General features: G+C 31.3%; 1 pseudogene; it reads right to left on the bottom strand.

Moving 5' to 3' along the window:
• Positions 1 to 165: 165 nt before the first annotated feature.
• The window catches only part of LOC113372974, a 61,749-nt pseudogene continuing 42,088 nt past the window's right edge, over positions 166 to 19,826 (bottom strand).

The raw sequence follows: 19,826 nt of genomic DNA, 5'->3' as shown, positions 1-19,826 counted from the left end.
TGAGGTATGCCAAAATGTTCAGAAACCTTCAAAACGTCGAGAAATGTAAAAATTTTCAATTCCATTTTCGGCCCATTACAATAAATTACCCTACGGGAAGTTTAAATAAATAAATATAAATATTTAATATTATCACAGACAAGAAAAAAAAGCGTTTGTTATCTCTTACTTGTTGTGCATTTCGAGAGTGGCTTCTTGGTCTTTGAGATCTCCCTCTATTTTCTTTTTGGCTGCAACAGCAGCAGCACGTTGTTTCCTCTCTTCGTCCAATTCAGCTTCAACATCTCTCAAAGCCTTGACCAGACCTCTGCGTTTCTCTTCAGACTGTTCTTCTTTCGCCTAAAAGAACATATAAAAAATTACGAAAACCATTTTACTACCTATTTTAATAAACCAGTAATTAACCTTTACCTGTAAGTCTCTTTCAAATTGAGTCTTCAACGCCTGCATGTTGACTTCCAATCGCAGTTTGGGATCTTCAGTCAACTGCAAATCGTCCTCGAGTTCCTCATTTTGGGCTCGAAGTTCAGCCAGTTGACTTTCCAGCGCACGTTTTGCTTTCTCGAGTTCATGAACATTTTTATCAGCTGTTCTTGGGAATTGGCCAATTCATCTAATTCATTCTGAAGAGACCTTCGACCCCTTTCAACTCTTCAATCTTAAAATGATAAATAATTATTAATAAATGATAAGAAAATGTCGTATGTAATTTTTTTAATTACCTTTTCGCGTTCCTCATCCAACTCTCTTGTAAGCGACAGCACCCTTGTTTCCTTCTCACGTGCTTCTCGTTCTGCATTATCTCTTTCTTGTGCCAAATGTTCGCTTATAGCTTTTTCTTCAGCCATACCTAAATGTATAAAACATATTATGATAAATAAATATAATAAATATTAATATAACTAGTAAGGTGGGTGGCATCGTGCCTTAAGGCAAATTGCTGGAACTTCCCGTACCGTAACGAAATGTTCGAGGATTACTGAATGTTTTCAAATAGATTATTATAAATATTGTAACATTGTCTAATATTTATAAATATTATATAAACTGAATTGCAGAGTTGAAATTATTTGTAAAGTATATTAGAACTATAGTCAGAATTAAAAATAAATATTTTCGATATACAAAAACTAAAAAAAAAAAAAAATGGGACAATTTTTTTTTTCCAAAATCGTATTTGTTAAGACAAGCAGAAAGTTCTTTGAATCATTTAAATCGGACGCTTAGTTCTCTCAAAAACTGCCATTTTTTACATATTTAGCTCCGTATCTTCAAATGGCTGGGCTGCCTTTGCCAAAAACTAATAAACACTTCTCCCAATCATTACTAATTGAATGTTTTTAGATCATTCAAATCGGATACTCCGTTCTCTCAAAAATAGGATTTCTATTTTCTGCATTTTTGCTCCGTATCTCCGAAACGGCTGGACCTGCATTTGCCAAAAACTAATCAGCTCTTTTCCCTATCAATAGGAATCGGATGTTTTTTGAACCATTCAAATCGGTTGATCCGTGCGCCCGAAAACGTGGACGAAAATTTGTATCCACATACATACATACACCACACACACACACACCCACATCGTTTTTTCCTGAAGTATGCCAAAACGTTCAGAAACCTTCAAAACGTCGAGAAATGTAAAAATTTTCAATTCCGATTTTCGGCCCATTACAATAACTTACCCTACGGGAAGTTTAATAAATATTATCAACAATATCTATTTTCAAAAGAATTAAGATTTGCAAACTTACCTTATCAAAGTTCTTTTTGTTTCTTCTCCAATTCAATGACTTTAGCCCGTGTGTCTCCAAATCAATGGTGGTGTCTTCAAGTTCAGCTTGCACCTTCTTTTTACCTAAAGAAATAGATAAAATAATAAATTAATAGAATTTATTTATATATCTATTTCAGATGTACATACTTTTGTCTAATTTATCATTGGCCGCTTGCAACTCCTCGATCTGCCTCTGCATCAATTCAATATCTTTATTCAGTTTCTTTTTACTTTCTTCCAAGCCTGCTGCAATTTCTGCCTCTTCATCTGCTCGTTTCTTGGCTTCGACCAACTGTTGTGTCAATGCTGCTACCTAAAATATGAAAAAAAAAAAACAAATCAATAAATCGATAAACAATTATGATTATGTGATTGGATGTGCTTATACGTACTTGTTTCTCATAATTCTTCTTAATCTCTTCCTCCTCTTCCAATTGTTCGTGAAGAGCCTCCCTTTTCGATTCAAGTTGTCTCAATCGTGAACTCAATGCCAATTTTTGTCTCGTCTCGTCCTCCAATTGGGCCTGGCTTTCTGATAATTGACTTTCCATTGTACCTAAAAATAAACAATAATGATCAAAAATTATAAGAAACTAGATGACCAGACAGACGTTGTCCCGTACCCACGTCGAAAATTCAAAAGTTTCAAATTTTTAATATCCTATTCTGTACTATTTGATGCCATGCCTTTGTGATTCATTTATGGTTTATTGTTAGCATAAGCAGTATAAGAAATGCAGAAAAAAATAATATATATTGCGGCAAAATAAATATAATCACACTTACATTATTGTTTATGTTCAAATCTTTGTCAACAAAAAATGTAAAAAAATTGCAATTTGGACTTATTGCGTTATTATTAAAGTGAATTATATAATTTCATCTGCCAAATATATACTGTTGACTATATGTTATATTATTTTCAGCTGCTTTTTCGGCAATAATAATGTAGACATACATTTTTCTTGTATATTATATTCTAATATTATCTAGGTAAATATAATGGAACGTGTTTTTTTGTAATTTTTGCCATTTATTTCGACAATATTACAGTAGAGACTCCAATTATCCGAATTAATGGGGACCGGGACCCGGATAATCAAATATTCGGATAATCGGAGTTTTTTTTAAAATTGCCATTGGAGAGAAAAAAGTTACGTTTTGATATTGCACTATTTTTTTATGGAATTAAATGAAAGAAACATGACATTTTCATATGTTTTTAAAAATAAATAAAATGTACTTATGTACAAGTTTAGAAATAAAAATCATTGTTTTGTAAACATCTCCGTCAAATCAAAACAAACAATGTGCCTACACTGGCTTTGCTGGTGGAAGAATAATAGCGCACTTAGACTTTTTTGGACAATTTTTTTTCTGAAAGTGATTCGGATAATCGGCGATTCGGATGGTCAGAGTTCGGATAATTGGAGTTCTACTGTACTATAGTTTTATCGTTCATTTAATTTTCCTTGACAAACTATAAAAAGAATTATCAAATCCGTTTACGCCTACATTTCTAATTGTTAGATAACACGGAGCGCTTGAAATTTAATGTAAAGTTTATAGAATAGCAATAAAGCTCAAATTGATTCTACGTTTTAGTTGGAAAACGTTTGTATGTGAAAACAAAGGGGCTGTTTTTAGGGTTTTTCCGGCAATTATTCGATTTTTCTCGCCGTAAGAACATCCTTGGATTTCAACGAACATTTTGAAAAGAAAAGAAAAAGAAAAAGGCGTTGTTGAGTTATGCGCTTACCAACACATTTTGCGATCCATTTTATATATAAGAAGATGTGATAGAGTTTTGGTGTCAATTTCTTACCTGCATTCTTGACTGCTGCGGAAGCCCTCAATTCAGCCTCCTCCAGCTGTTGGGCCGCATTATCAGCTTCCTGCTGCAATTTATGATTTATCTTGCAGTTCCTGTTTGGCCCTCTCGACTTCACCGAGTTTGGCCTGGAGTTCCAATAATTGGGACTCGGCCTGCTTCCGCCTCCTGTCGCTCTCTTGACGAGAGGCTCCGACGCTTCGGAGTTCGGTGGCCAAATCTGCGTTCTCGGCCTCCAACTGGAGTTTGGATTTTTCAAGACCTGGGGAAAATAAAAGACCACAATGATATAAATTCGTGCAACGGGTAGATAATATGATCGTACGAACCAGTTTTAACTTTTGATGTTTTCTAATTGTTCGTTGACTGATTGCAATTCTTGAGAATGCTTGTGACGCATTTCTGCGACCACGGCTTCATGCCCAGAAGCTTCTTCTTCCAAAGACTTCTTCAAAGTTGCCAATTCTTGCTCACGCTTCGATCTCAACTCTTGTTGCGCTAGAATAAAAGCATTTATTGAGTCAATTTATAAACATTGATGATGAATAAAAATTCTTATGAAGATTACCAGCTGTGGTATCCAAGGAATCCAACAGTTCATTTTTCAACGCCTCCAGTTCCTCATTTAGATCCCGTTTCAGCTTTTCAGCTTTCGACCTGGCAATTTTCTCGGCTTCTAAATCTTCTTGCAATTTGCTAATTGAGATTCCAATTCCCTTTGTTGCTTTTGAGATTGAGCCTTCATTGCTGCCTCTTCGTCTATCCGCATCAGAGCTGGGAAAGCTCTTCTTCACGTTTACCTAAGAAAAAAAATATATGATCACCCATTGTCTTCAATCCCATATCTCAAGTATTGTTATTCCTTTACCTAGTTGAAATTGCAACTCTTCGAGTTGCGATTTTCGTTCGTTCAGCTGTTCTCGCAAGTCCGAAACTTCAGTTTCAATTTTGCGTTTGCTCCTATCTGTTTTCTTGTCGCTGTTGATGATCCTTCAATAAACGTTCTTCAAGTTCCGCAATTGTTGCTTCGTGTTTAGCTTTCAATTTGATAAATGTTTGGCTTTCTCTTCCTCCTCTGCCAAGGTTTGGGACAAATCGTTGCTTCTTTCTTCTAAAATCTACAAAAAAATAGATTTATTAGAATTTGAATCATAACTAAAATTTATTTTGGACAGTTTACCTTTTTCTCTTTCAACAGCTTTTGATTTGTATCTTCTGATAAAGCAAGCTCTTCCTCATATTTTTTAATTTTTGCATCGAGTTGTACTTTTTCCAATTGGAGTTTTTGCCGAGCGCCTTCTTCCTCTTCGAGTTGTTCTTCCAAATCCTATAAAATTGAATTAGATAATTACAAAATCCTGGTGTTTGGGTATTTGATTTGCAATACGTACTTGAATATTAAGTTGTAACTTTTTCTTATCGACCGTCAAAATATTAGCGCGTTCCTCTTCTTCTTCGCAACGGGCTTCCATGTCGTGCAAAATCTCTTCCAATTCCTGTTTTCTTGCGGCAACCTGTAGATCACAATAAAGTTAGACCAAATAATTAAATCACATTTATTTATATATATTTTAGAATTGCATACCTGGCTCTCATTTCTTCAGCCTCCGCACACAATTCAATTTCAGCCTGGAGTTGTTCTGCCAAAGTTGTTCTCTTCGACAGCCTGCTGATACTTCTTCTCGATCTCCACACAACTTTTAACTTGCATATCAAGTTTATCACGAACCTAAAAACCCAGAAAAAAATTAATAGAAAATATTTCCTAATATTGTTTCACCCGCTATGTCTATTTTTCTACCTGTTTCAATTCGTTCTTTTTGCGTCAATTTTTCTTCCTGTTTCGTGACTTCCAATAAGGCTTGACCTTCGTGTAAAGTCTCCACCATTGCCAGTTTCGAAGTTTCAAATAAGCAGCACAATTTCTTTGAATAATTCTGATTGCGTTCAGTTGCTGCAAACGTTTTTGGTAATTCGGCGAGCCAGAAACCTCTGCAGAAAGCCTAAGCCAAAAATTAAACATAATTGATTGATTTCACTTTGGTGGATTATTGATGTCGGAGTGGCTTACTTGGAAGTTGACGATGAGATCTGTAATTTTGTAATCGCGTTCTTCTTCTAAATGAGCCAATACTCCGGCTCTGAAGAAAATCTTGGACTGTCCAACTCTGTACAGATTGGGATCTAATTCTAAGGCTTGGATCATGTTCTCGCAAGCCTTCTTACCATCCATAAATCCTAAATAATAGTAAACATATTATTATATCATTATCATGGTAAATCGACTTAATCAATAAAAAATAAATTAATTTATGAGTGATGAAAAGTATTCCAAGTGAACACGTTAACTCGGAGTATTTTCTAAAAGCAAATGTTCAAAAATCAACAATTATTATATTTGAACCAGTTTCCGTAGGATTTTAATGGTTAGTATGTTATTAAGACCAGGTACTATAATGATACTAAGTATACGTCTAATTTTAATTTTAGCTAACGTTAAAAAAACTACTCATTTTCTCAAAATTTGATGAATTTTTAAAATTAAACTACTTGTCGTAAGGCCGTAATATTACAGTAAGTTCTATAAGACCATGATATATATCGCTAAAAAATATCTATAAAAATCGGCTTAAATTTGTTTTCAACAGTTAATTACAAGAAAACGGCTCGGTAGATTTTCACCTAAAACTAATCAGTATCATTCCCAACGAATCTTTTTGAACAGTTTTTGATTTTTTTAAAATCGATTCGGTAGTTTGAACTTAAATATGGACGAAAAGTTTAACACTTTTTTCAAATTACAAGGAAACGGTTTGGCAGATTGTCTCACAAATTGACAAACAATAGTCCTCATTGAGATACATCAAATGGCTTTTAAATTTCTGAAATCGGTTCAGGCGTTTTTAAGAAAACGTCGATCAAAGGTCTAATTTTGACAAATGCCAAAAAAACTATACTACTTTTTGCAAACTTTGAAGAATTATTAAAATTAAACGACTTGTCCTAGGGCCGTAATATTTTATTTTTTCCAACCAATATCTATCGAACAGTTTTTGATTTTTCAAAATCAATTCAGAATTGCGGGCTAAAACGCGGTCGAAAAAATTTTCACTTTTCTGCGATTTACAAAAAAACGGCCAGTCGTACAAAACTCAGAAACGCTAGTCCTTATCGAGATACATCGAATGGCTTTTAAATTTTTGAAATCGGTCCAGCCGTTTTTGGAGAAAACATCGATTTACGGCAAATAATCTGTTCACACACACACACACACACTTTTTCCTTAAATTTGGTCTCATTCGATTCTGAATGGCTTGAAACGTCGAGAAAACAAAATTAGCGAGTCGGATTTTTTGATGAAAACATAAACTTCTCCTTCGGGAAGTTAAAAAATGAGTGTATACCTTTAGGAATGACATTCGGCGTAAGAAGTTCATAACGTTGTCTGAATTCTTGGAATGGTATCCTATTTGGAAAACCTTGACGACAGATTCTAATTCCTTCAAGTACACCATTGCACCTCAATTGATCAAGAACCTTAAAAAATCCGAAAGTTAAATGGATGTTATAGGCATCAGTATTAAATAAATAGTTTATTTACCAATGGTGCATCAATTTTTCCCGCACGTTTCTCATGATTTGGAATAATGCAACGAACAAAGTTGGGATTCGTGTTCCTCAAAGTGTCCATCAATTTAGACAGCTGCTCCTTGTACAGATGCGAAACAGTTCTAAACATTCCTGCACAACAATAACAAAAAAATGATGATTAATAATATACAAGTATAAAAAATTAATTACCTGTTCTACCTTTTCTCGTTCTGGCACCAAATTGTGTGTCGCTCAAGGCTTGTTGGGCCATTCCTACAATTTCGGCGTCCTTCCATATGTGAACGACGAAAGGATCTTGTGAATTTTGCAACAAGGAGACAACATTTTCATTCAAAGGATCCATATTCTTCATCAACCACTTGCTGGCCGAATAATCGACCTTGCCAGCGTAATGCATCACCGCGAAATCGGACACACCTGGAGGAAAGGACACAGATTAACATATTTTCATCATACGCATTATATTGTTATTCTTACCCCTGAAATCAGATTTCATGAATTTGGGATGCAAATGTGTGCTCCTGCTAATTTTTCTACAAAAGTTTTATCGGTAGCTTTCGGGAACCAGCACTCCTCGTCCATAAAGCCATGATACCACCAGGTTTATCAATCAAATCAATAGTCGGTTGCAAATCTAAACCAAAATCAATAAACTTCCACTCAATCCCTTCCCTCTGATATTCTTCCTGTTCCAATATGAACATAGTATGATTGAACAACTGTTGCAGTTTTTCATTTGTATAATTGATGCAGAGTTGTTCGAAGGAGTTGAGTTCGAAGATTTCAAAACCAGCCATATCCAGGATACCGATGAAGGATGCTCCTTGTCGCTTGGTGCGATCTAAGGATCTGTTGATACGATTTACAAGCCATCTGAACATTCTTTCATAGCAAGCTTTGGAAATTGCTTCTACTGCAAATTCTACTTGCTCCTTGGTCTGGGCTTTCGTTACGAAGTCACGACCAACTTTTATTCTGGGTGTCAGGAAAGCCTTCGTCATCTCGGTTACAGAAAGCCCTGGGGTAAAGGATACATGATTAGATTATAATATATATATATATATATATATATATATATACTAGATGACCCGACAGGCGTTGTCCTGTACCCAATTCTACAATTTTTTAATATAATATACGAATATTAACCGTTTACCTAAAAATATTTATTTTTTAAATTACTCTTTACGCCAAAATGCATATACATTTAATATATGATCGATGTTAAATGTAGAACTGCTTTAAATAAAATTATGAGTCTCAATTCCCAATCTATATTGGAAATTGAAGTCTTTTAAACGGTATAACATAACCATAACCATAACATAACACTGGTATTTCATGTTGGATTAAATTAATTTTTTATTATTTAAGATATTGAAAATTGCATCTTAAACTTGTCCTAATCGATATCGTGAGGGCCGAATTGTATGTATTCATCTCTACTTTCCCATTTGTTGTTCTAAAGTAAAATTTTTATGAAATTTAAGAATATTGTGGAAAAATTAGTAAAATATGCAAAGAAATGATATATTGAAAAAAAAAACTATATTGAAAATTTAATATTCGAATATTGTGTTGGCGCCCCCTAAGGCGTGCGCTCGTATTTTTCGCATGCTTCGCATTAAAGGTAGGACCGGCCCTAATTAATGCTTAATTTCACATTTTAAGTAGACTAATTTGTCATATCTTGTTCATATGTGTATCATTCAATCTGCCATACATATACTGTATTTTATATTATTTTAATGTCTGCCACATTTCAGCTGCTTTTTGGCAATAATAATGTAGACCTTTCATTTTTCTTATTCATAATCATAAATTTATTATACATATTCTAATATTGGTTCATAAGTACATTGAAAAGACGTTTTTTTACAATTTTTTCCATTTATTTCTACAATATTTCACATGCATTCCAGTACTTTATAATCACATACATCCTAAAAAATTTCCTTAACAAACGTCAGAAAGATTTATCAAAATCCGCATAATCGTTTAGAAGGAGTATACAGTGAATGCTTGTAATTTAATATGAACTTTATATAATAGCAATAAAGCTCAAATTGATTCTAAGTTTTACTTAGAAAATGTTTGTATGTGAAAAAGAAAAGGGCTGTTTTTGGGGTTTCCCCGTTAATTATTCGATTTTTGCTCGCCGTAAGAACTATCCTTGGACTTCAACGATCATTTTAAAAAAATAATTGGCCAAATTGGTCCAGACGTTGTTGAGTTATGCGCTTACCAACACATTTTGCGATTCATTTTAATGTATTAGAAAATATAAATATTACATTAAGTTTATTTTTTCTACTTACCAAGTAAGTGTGCAACCTTCTGTGCGACTGTGTTATCAGGCAAAGTAGCCTGGTCTGAATTTCTTTCTTGTCGGAATGTCATCGAACCAAAGAGCATAACAGCGCTTACGATTCTAAAAATGGCATTGAAATCATCTGGAGTCATACACATCACATTCATCGACTTTACTGTCTGGTGAAACTCTGCAGCATCATCGACACCAGGAACTGGTAAGGCACCATTGGATAAGAATGGATAGGATTTTGGATCTTCTAGGATGAATTTTTCTAAAAAAGGAAAAAAAAATAAACAAAATTAGCAAATTGGATTTGGACTAAGCTAAACATTGTTTGTTTTTGAAGTAAAACTTCTTTAGGTGCGACTAGGGTGTAAATCCGTACAAATGCAACGGAAGTGCGTTACGGCAGATAAGATAAGGTAAGAGTCGAGATACGGGTCGATTGTGATTAGTCGTCGTGAATGTGAATAGAGATCTGTCGTTATATGCATACCGGCATCAACGTTGTGTGCGTACCGATATAAACAAGCAAATCAACATAGATAGATAAATAAACATTTTAAAGTTACGTCGTAGAACAAATCTTGATTTAATGAAAAATGCCTGAATCAGAAGAATATTTTACCTTGTTCCTTGAAAATAATAAACAATTAACCATTTGTTCGTGAACTAAACGTAAGTTTATTGATTAGAAATTATTTCTATATTATTCGTAGTTTCCATAAATTTTTGAAGTTATTGAAATGGAAAATATTTTTTAGGCAAAACAGCTATTACACCTGTTACAACGAGACTATATCGCCAGCGAAAAAGTAACAAAAATACAAACAGTCAATGAATGTATGTTAATTTTAATTACATGAAGTTCTTCAAACACAATAATTGCATAATGTGAAGTTGCAAAAACAATAATTGTTTAGGCGTTGTTTAATATAATCCACTGTAAGAACGAATATTATAGAATTTATTAATCAGCAATTCCTTCATGTCTCTAATAAAGGTTCATTTCTAAATGCTCATTACAATGACAAACCGATCATGTCATATTTGAAGTATGACTTTAATTACATAATTGTTTTTAAATATTATACATATTTTAATGCCATTATAAATATATAATTTATAATTTATTATTATATAAATGTGTATAATGGTCGACACTAATAAATGTGTGCATCACGAGTGTTACTGTGAATGCAATACCGGTATACCGGTACACTGAATTACCGGTAAACCGTCCGATTTTTCGGCAGTAATTTTTCCGGTATTTATTCCAAAAATACCGGTATTTTCGGTACTTTTACATAAGCGCTATTTGATACATAATACCCTAAAGTTTAATTTTCTCGGAACAAATTTATCTTTAAATTCCATAATCGCATAAACAGCTATATCTTCAAGTGATTCTAGATGATAAACCTTTAAATGTCAATATTATCTCAACTCGTCATTAAACTGAATATTTATTGCTTTCCAAAGGGCTTCATATCGTGTTACAATAAATAGAATTGGACTGATAGATAATTATGTTTGTTTCATCTTTTGTAAAAATGTAACGGTTTTTTAAGTGATATTTGCGCCAAAATATTTTATATCATACAGATTACCCCTGCGTAATCTTTATACATATTCTTATTACAATTATAAAATATTATTTTTCGAAAACGTTTCGAAGTTGAAAAATACTATAGAAGCATCATATTGTTTTAAATAACAATACTCAACAGTTATAGTAACTTATTATTTATCTCGACAAAGAATCCGATCTTAAATTAGTGTAGAATTTTTTTTTTTTAATATTGGAGATTATGCTAATTTAATACATCGGATACAGACAATACAGTTTGTTATAATAATATGATCTTTTATGAGTTTTTAGTCTTTCTTACTCATAGTTTGTTTTTGGTGAAAAGTACTCAATATACTCGATAGTGATAATGAATTAATTAAATTGCATATACTTTTGTTAAATTATTATTTAAAAAAATAAACTTATTGTTTTATTTTATTGTTTAGTTGAATATAGTTGTAGTTGTATATATATATATATATAATATTATATTTGTACTAGTAACTTTCAACTTTGTTTACGTTTGTTTAAGATAATAAAAATACCGGTAATTTACCGGTATTTCGGTTTTAAAATGAAAAATTACCGAAATACCGGTATTGAAATTTTCCAACGGTATTGCATTCCCTAAGTGTTACCATATTACTAATAAACATTATTCAAAATTGTTATATGATGTATTTATTTTTACTTAAATGCCATCTTGTACAGTAGTAAATAAGTTTTACTTCAATCGCGTATTGTACTCTTTTTTTTTTAATTTTACCTCTATGTTCGGGAGAAGCACCAGCCAACAATTGGTAAAAAATGTGGAAAGTCCTTTCATCTTTCGCTTGTCTGATAGCACGTGATTTTTCCAAAAGATATGTTTCGATATTGGCACCAGAGATGTAACCACTGGCATCAAAATTAATCCTGATGAATTTACCCTAAAAATGGTAAAACTATAGTAAAACTGTTGGATTTGGTAGATGGTGATAGAAGTTAATACTTACAAATCTGGAAGAGTTGTCGTTCTTTACAGTCTTGGCGTTACCAAAAGCTTCTAAAATTGGATTGGCTTGCAATAACTGTTGTTCAAGTTCACCCTGATAAAAAAAATGTATGAAATGGTGCACAACAAATCCACAACAACTGATTGACAAAGTTTCAAACTACAATATCCAAAATCTACTCAAACAAAACACAAAATTAATGTGTTAGTAATATCAATAACAATAAATCTAGTCTAATTTCTTGTTAGTTTGCTCTAAAATATAAATTCTCGATCTACTTACAATTATAAGGGCCGGACTCGGTGACTATAATATATAACACAAGTGCAGAAGTGTTGTTTTTTGGCGGCGGTGGTGCCATGGTGCCATGCACAGGCAAATTAAGCGTGCGCCAGGTTTTATTTTTTTTAATTTTGGAAAAATGGTGCAAAATTTTGAGAGCAGCATTCCAAAACCAATCGGTAGTCGACGGGGTCAATTTTGGTTTGCGGTTGCCAAAATATATGTTGTAGTTGTTGTACCAGTTATTATGGTTATATGTGTATTTTAGTTTTGGTCGACGTTCGGTGGTGTTAATATGGAAAAAACAGACAAAACACACACAATATGAAAACAATGTGGATGTGCAAGTTAAACAATCCATGGATTTTGGTTGATATATATATTTTTGAAAAGTACGGTTTGATATATATTATATCACTGATTCTTGTTTCAAGTTCTACAGTACGTGCAATAATACAGTTTTTGTGCAGAACAAATGAAATACCTTCTAAACTATATTCTATCTAATATAGCAGGCACACAAACAAACTAAGACATATATATATACAAAAACTATAAATACGAAAACACGAACTAGGATCAAACACGACCAGGATCTAGATAATTAAAATTAAATAAATGGAAAAGCACTATGTTTTAAGTCAACAACCACAATAATATATATCTAACCGTTACCTTTTTAACTATTTATATATTTACAAACAAAATAAGACATCACATTATAGAAATATATTTATATTAGGTTTAATTTATTAATATTTAATAAATCAGCATTAGACATTGTGGCCTGTGTAACCTACGGGAATTATTTACTAAATTTTACCAAATTGAAAATCTACCAATGGGTAGTATTTTAAATTTTTTCTAAAATTTTATTTATTATTTTAGTCACAATAATTACTGAAACCCTTTTATTCACTTGTAGTTTCATGTAAATAAATAAAAAAAAACTAAATCTTATTGAATGATCTCTGAAATGTAAATTGTCTCAAAACGTTGCAATGCCAAAAAATGTTAAAAATGTTCTGTATATATAAACTGTATATTTCCAAATATGCTTGTAAATAATCTAAAAACATTGTAAGTTGTATGAAAATGTTGTAAAGTACCTGAAATTGTAGTAAATTATAAGAAATATTGAAAATTTTATGATAACGTCGGAAATAATATCAAAATCTTGCAATTTGTCTATATAGTGTTGTTTGTCAGAAAATGTTATAAATTATATAAAAAGTCTAAATGTTTTTTCAAAATGTTGCAATTTCCTTATAAATGCTGTAAATTGTATAAATTGTCTGGAAATGTACTGTAATAATTTACAAGATTTTTTAAGGCTGAATTATATGCTGCTTTTTTGACCAAATATACTATTTAAATAAAAACAATTTTATTTTATTGTCTCAAAATGTTGCAATGCCAAAAGACCTTAAAACTGCATATTTCCAAAAATGCTTGTAAATCATTTTGCAATCAGTTGCAAATTAACTGAAAATATAGTAAATTATATAAAAATATTGAAAATCATATATGTCGGAAATAATCTCAAAATGTTGCAGTTTGTCTGAAAATGTTATAAATTATATGAAAAAGACATACAAGTTTTTAAATTGTTGCAATTCGTCTATAAATGCCGTAAATTATATATTTTTTGCAAATTGTCTGAAAATGTAGTAAACTGTTAATTTACAAGATTTTTGGTAAATTATTAAAATCACATATAAAAAACTTTAACGATCAGTAATTTATATAACAGAAGCTTTTTCAATATTTAAGCTTTTTTATAACTGAATTATATCCTGATTTTTTGACCAAATTAAAAAAATGAGTATGTTTATATTTTATTTTATTTTTTTCGACCTGTGACATAATGATGTCAGTCAATCAGTCAGTCAGTCAGTTGTAAAAGTGTATCTCGTTTTGTCGTATGTTACCAAAAATGGCAAATGAATGATTAAATTAAAACGACCAGAGACGATATTTATACGATTATTAATATGATCGAGAGATAAAAATCTCATGAGCCATAATAAGAGAGAAGGCAAAGGCAATGATGCTGTATTTGGTACAAGACGATTATTGTTTTATTATTGTATTATGATTTCATTACATACAGATAGAGGACACATGGCTTGGTTGAGAATAGCATCAATATTATTTTAATTTGTTGAAATTTATCAAATATTTCATTTACAACGAGAACCTTGGAAAATTGGAGTCTTTTATTAAATAAGTATAAATCGCTCAGCAACATCTGCTTTTCATACAATCGATAACGATATGCGTTAAGTCGTAAATGCTAATAAAAAAAATCAAGAGAACAGAACAGTGTTGATGCATTGCTTCTAAAAATAAGTGCCCGACCGGCTCTGTGATTGAAAACATAAACGGCCGAAACATAATATACACATTATATTATATATACACTCATTTATACATCTGTATATACTGGAAAAATTAAATCTAAGCTTCATTTCTAAACTGAAACTAGAAAACATCACTTCCAACTTGCAAACTATCTTATTTTATACTTGATCTTCAATTTTTTTTGCCTAATGTCTAATGCCGACTTTATCAAATTCCCTTTGCATAAGATTATCCAAACGCATTTCTATTTTGTATTAAATCTTTTTTATCAATTTTTATATTTTTGGCAAAAAAAACTTACCGCTCCTGATCCTTTGGGTTTGGATGCTGCCACATAGGCCAAATATTGGATGACTTTTTTCGTATTTTCAGTTTTACCAGCTCCAGATTCTCCTGTACACAAAATCGACTGGTCTTCTCGATCTGGAAAAGAAAAAAAAGTACAAATATTAATTTCATTTGGCCTGCTGCACTATTTACAGTACAGCAACTTTTAGCTCAAACCGACTCGATGGCTCCTCATTTGCGCATTTATTTATTATATCTCTTGTAACTTTTAAACAGTTTGTTTGTTTGTTTTGTACAAAATTAAATACTATATAATATTGTCTAACATTATGAGAACCTACAGCAACTCGGTGTACTTTAAAATTGCTTTCAAAAATGAAAAATTGATTCAGGCATGCTACATTTTCATTTTGTATCTCTTGTAACTTTTAAACAGTTTGGTTGAAATGAATAAAATATTCGGTAAATTTGTACAAAATTAAATACTCTATAATGCCTTTTAACATTATATGACTCAACAGAAACTCGGTATACTTGAAAATCGTAATCGAAAATGAAAAATACTTTCAGTACACAATCATCGATTTTTATTACACCCAAAGCCGTTTGATTAATATAAATTAGGTTTATATATAATCTAAAGCCATTCGATTAATTAAGTGAATTTATTATTAATTATAAATTATTAATTAGTACCTCCATGTCCACAAATATCACCATAAATTTTGTCTATGCATTTATAAAACAGTTTAGAATCGTGTACGGGAATTACATTCCTGAACATCTCTTGCGGAATTTTTAAAAATAATATTTAAAAGAAAATACATCGAAAAGATTAATAAAAAATGTAATACTATTAATTTTTACAAAATTTTGCAGAATTCTCCCCACCGAAGAACATCACACATCAGCTTTTATCATAAATTAATTTTATCTAAACATATTCAAAAAAAATTATAACAAATGTATTTTTTTAAATGAAATTTTAATACATTTTGCAATTTTTTTTTTGATTTGTAGAAGTTTTGTTGACGTTTAAATGACAATTGACAGAAAATGAAAATCTGGGTTGAGTTTTTTAATTAAAAAATAATTATATAGTTTAATAATTTAAAAACCACATTCGATTCGTATTGGCAGTATATATAATTCTGTTTGAAGATAGGTCCAAATGTTTTCGCAAAAGTTCCAAAAATTATTATGAAGAAGAACAAAGTACTTAAAATTACCGTTGTAAATTTAAAATTGGTAAGTGCAGGTTTAAAATATGAGATTTTTCCTTGAATATATTTTTTACCAAATACCACTACAGTCTTATAAAATTACAAGCAAATTTGGAAGAAAAAAAAAAATTTTTTTAAAAGTCTACATTGGCTTCTTTCAAGAAATCTGGCTTCTTTAAAAAAAAACTTGGAAAACTTGTCATCTGGAACTTTTGATGAAAGCCCATAACTCAAACCACTTATCCACGGAGGATTAGTGGTTTGAGTAATAATTAAATAAAATTTGCTTTATCTAGTATAAACTGTTATATATACTTGAATATTAAAAATTTTCACAAAAATTAGTTATATTAGCTAGTTAGTAATGTATGGATTTGGGACATCTTTTTACAATTCATCATTTAACTTAAAAAAAATATTTTAGAGAGCTCGCTTTAGTTATACCAGTACAAAGTAGATAAAATTTATTATGATGTGGTATAAATTACTATATATACTTTCATATTAACATTTTGCACATATAGCACAATTTTGCAAAATATAGTTGGTTACATTACATATGGTTTCAGGACATTTAATTACTTTTTTAACTTCCCGTAGGGCAAGTTATAGGAATCGCAAAAAATCGAAATGAAAATGGAGGAAAAAGTAAAAAATGAGCCATTTGGCGGTCAAAAATGATCATTGGACATATGCACATCAAATTATCAGATATTTTATAGAGATTTTAACATAAGATTACATTTTGTTAACATTCTATGGGTTCCGTAGCAATGCTCATGCGTTAGACAGCGACGCGGCGCTTACGCGCTTATATTTGTTCCCTATGCAGAAAAAGCAGTACGATTGCTTTGAAAAAATGTTCAGATCTTCCACAATATGTCAAAATAAAGAAAAAAAAATTTTTTCAAAAAAAAAATTAAAAATTTTTTTTTTTAAAAATAAAAATATTCTTTTTTTTTTTAATTTTTTTCTTATTAAAAAGTTATTTTTTGTCCAATTTATAGTTTCTCAAAAATCTTATTTTTTCAAAGTAAATTTTTTTCAAAAATGTTAATCGTTTTTTAAAAAAATAATTATTTTTGGTACGGGAAGTTTCAGCAATTTGCCTTAAGGCACGATGCCTTAATGCCTCAAGACAGAATTCCACTTACAGCTAGTTTCTCCGTAAGTTTGTGTCTTCGTGGTTCCACGTCCGTTTCCCGTTCCGTTTTCCGTCGTTCTCGTTAATTTGCTAAATATTCGCAGAATTTGGTTAAATGCGGCATGACATCATCGGCTGACTTTTCGGAATTGAAAAGACAGTCATCGTCATCGTCCATACGGCATTCGGCATTCCTGACGCACGCACGAGACGCTTTCTCACAATCTGTTGTGTTTGTGTTGTGTTATATGAATACCGGTTTTTTGTTCGGGATTTACCAGAAAAACACAACCGACGAATGAGAAAAGAATCAAAATACAAAGGTAAAATTGGGGAAAAGCTTACTATTGACTTGTTTTAATAAAGAAGTCCATGAATGGCTTGAATGAATGAAGACATCATTTTTTAGGTAGCGTCTATTGATCACGTGATCAATTTTTAAAAAATTTTGGACCTCTTCTCTACCATGGTGATATTTAAAATATATGATAATAAGTTGAAAAATAAAATAAAATATTTTAAATCTTTCCGTGTATTGTAGTATAAGCTTGCAATGTTATCATACTATTCGCTCATAGTAAGACTTTTTAGGGAGTCAAGTCACGTGACCGATTTTTTTTGAAGATTTTTGAACCCTCCTTCACCCTTGGTGATATTTAAAAATACCCCCTCCCCCAGCAAGCATCACGTGTATATCTGTTAAATAGAAAAAAATGCAAAATTTTTGATTTTTTTTGAAAATGTTTGGATTTTTTTAAAAAACACAGGTAAAGAATAAATACACGTGATATCTTACTATACCCCTCACAACCCCCCCCCTCTCCTAAAAACCTCATGTGATTATTGGACGCCCCTTATGTCCCTTATAATAGCTTAAATTCATTTTTTTGTATTTGCCTATTTGTAAGTTGACTAAACGAATAAAAAATCGTATATAAATAGACTAAATAAATTTAAGTTTCGTTATACTATTAAAGTTAATAGATAATACATAATTATAATTATATGTAATAAAATATTATATATGTATGCTATTCCAAAAAAATGTTAAGAGTTATTATAAGAGATTTAATAAATAAATTTAATCAATTAATTAAATATATGTTATTTTTTTACCTTGTAACATGGACCTGTAGGCTGTATCAGTGATGGCAAAGACGTGCGGCGGAACCTCATGCCTTTTTATGCCTTTAAACCTCTCCATGATGTTCTCTGTATATATTGGTAATTTTTTGTAAGGATTTACAACCACACAGAAAAGCCCTGAATACGTCTGAAATAAAAATAAAATCATTAGTGAGGTAATAAGGAATAAGTAAAATCATTTGGAAGTATGATATATGGCAAATTAATTTATTACATTAAGTAGATTTTTTATACGTGATTCCGACTAGATCGTAGCTGGTCTCGCAAAATATATTTTAATTAAAAAATTAGATACTTTTTTCCATATATTATACTCATGTTTGACTATTTTCGAAATTTTCATTGATATCATCACCATCGATTCTTTTTTATTTTTCTTTTAATTTTGATTGATTTGATCATTATCACCTCTCAGATGACTTACGACCGATAAGAGCCAATTATTGTTGCTATAGTAATTAGATGAATAATTAGTATAATTTTAGATCTTTGTTAGAGTTGCATTGCAATATATTCAACCCAAACAATTTGTTTTATTAGCCCATAGAAAGTATGGTAAGTCCATTAGTAAATTAGTGCTTTATAATATATTTATTTATTAAGTTGAGAACTAAGTACTACCAGGACGACTCTTATATCTTCATAAATAGCAAAAGAAATCAGAAGACATGCGTTTAAGTACAAAACCAAACTAGAAGATCATCCAAACTAACTCGCCAAAGACTTTGCTCTCATCAAATATACCCAGAAGACTCAAAAAAACTAACCTTTTAAAACCGTAATTCCCAAAGTGGTCAATATGGACCCCCGAGGGCAATATGGCAATTTTAAAGAGGTCCACGGTAGGGAAAACAAAATTTGGGAGTCCATGAAATAAAAATGGGGGTCCACGGCATATTTAGAAAAGAACCAAAAAGTAAAGAAAAACATTACATATGAATAGTAAAGTATAGTAACAATGTGTGTCAAGTTTCATCAAAATCGCCAAAAGCATTTTTGAGAACATACCATCTGTTTAAATGTTAGTATTGAGCTAGTAGTCCAGTCATTTGGTCGTTTTGCCGGTACAGTACTCCGAGAATTCTGAAAATTGGTAATTTTATAGATTTCGAGGTGCTCTTTGCGAAAATCAACTGTGCCACTCAAATTTGAACGGCAAGTTGCGCCATATGGAAAAATGGCGCCAAAAAACAGATTTTTAAAAATATCTCCTTTCTGGCTTATTCTACGATAAAAGTATCTATGTACGATGAAACTAGATAAAATTTCCTACAATTCTT

Source organism: Ctenocephalides felis, unplaced genomic scaffold (genome assembly GCF_003426905.1).
Source record: "Ctenocephalides felis isolate EL2017-DRISC unplaced genomic scaffold, ASM342690v1 CF-g0.4_SCAFFOLD_01604, whole genome shotgun sequence".
NCBI classification, from domain to species: Eukaryota; Metazoa; Arthropoda; class Insecta; order Siphonaptera; family Pulicidae; genus Ctenocephalides; species Ctenocephalides felis.
This window is presented reverse-complemented; position numbering and strand designations above follow the sequence as displayed.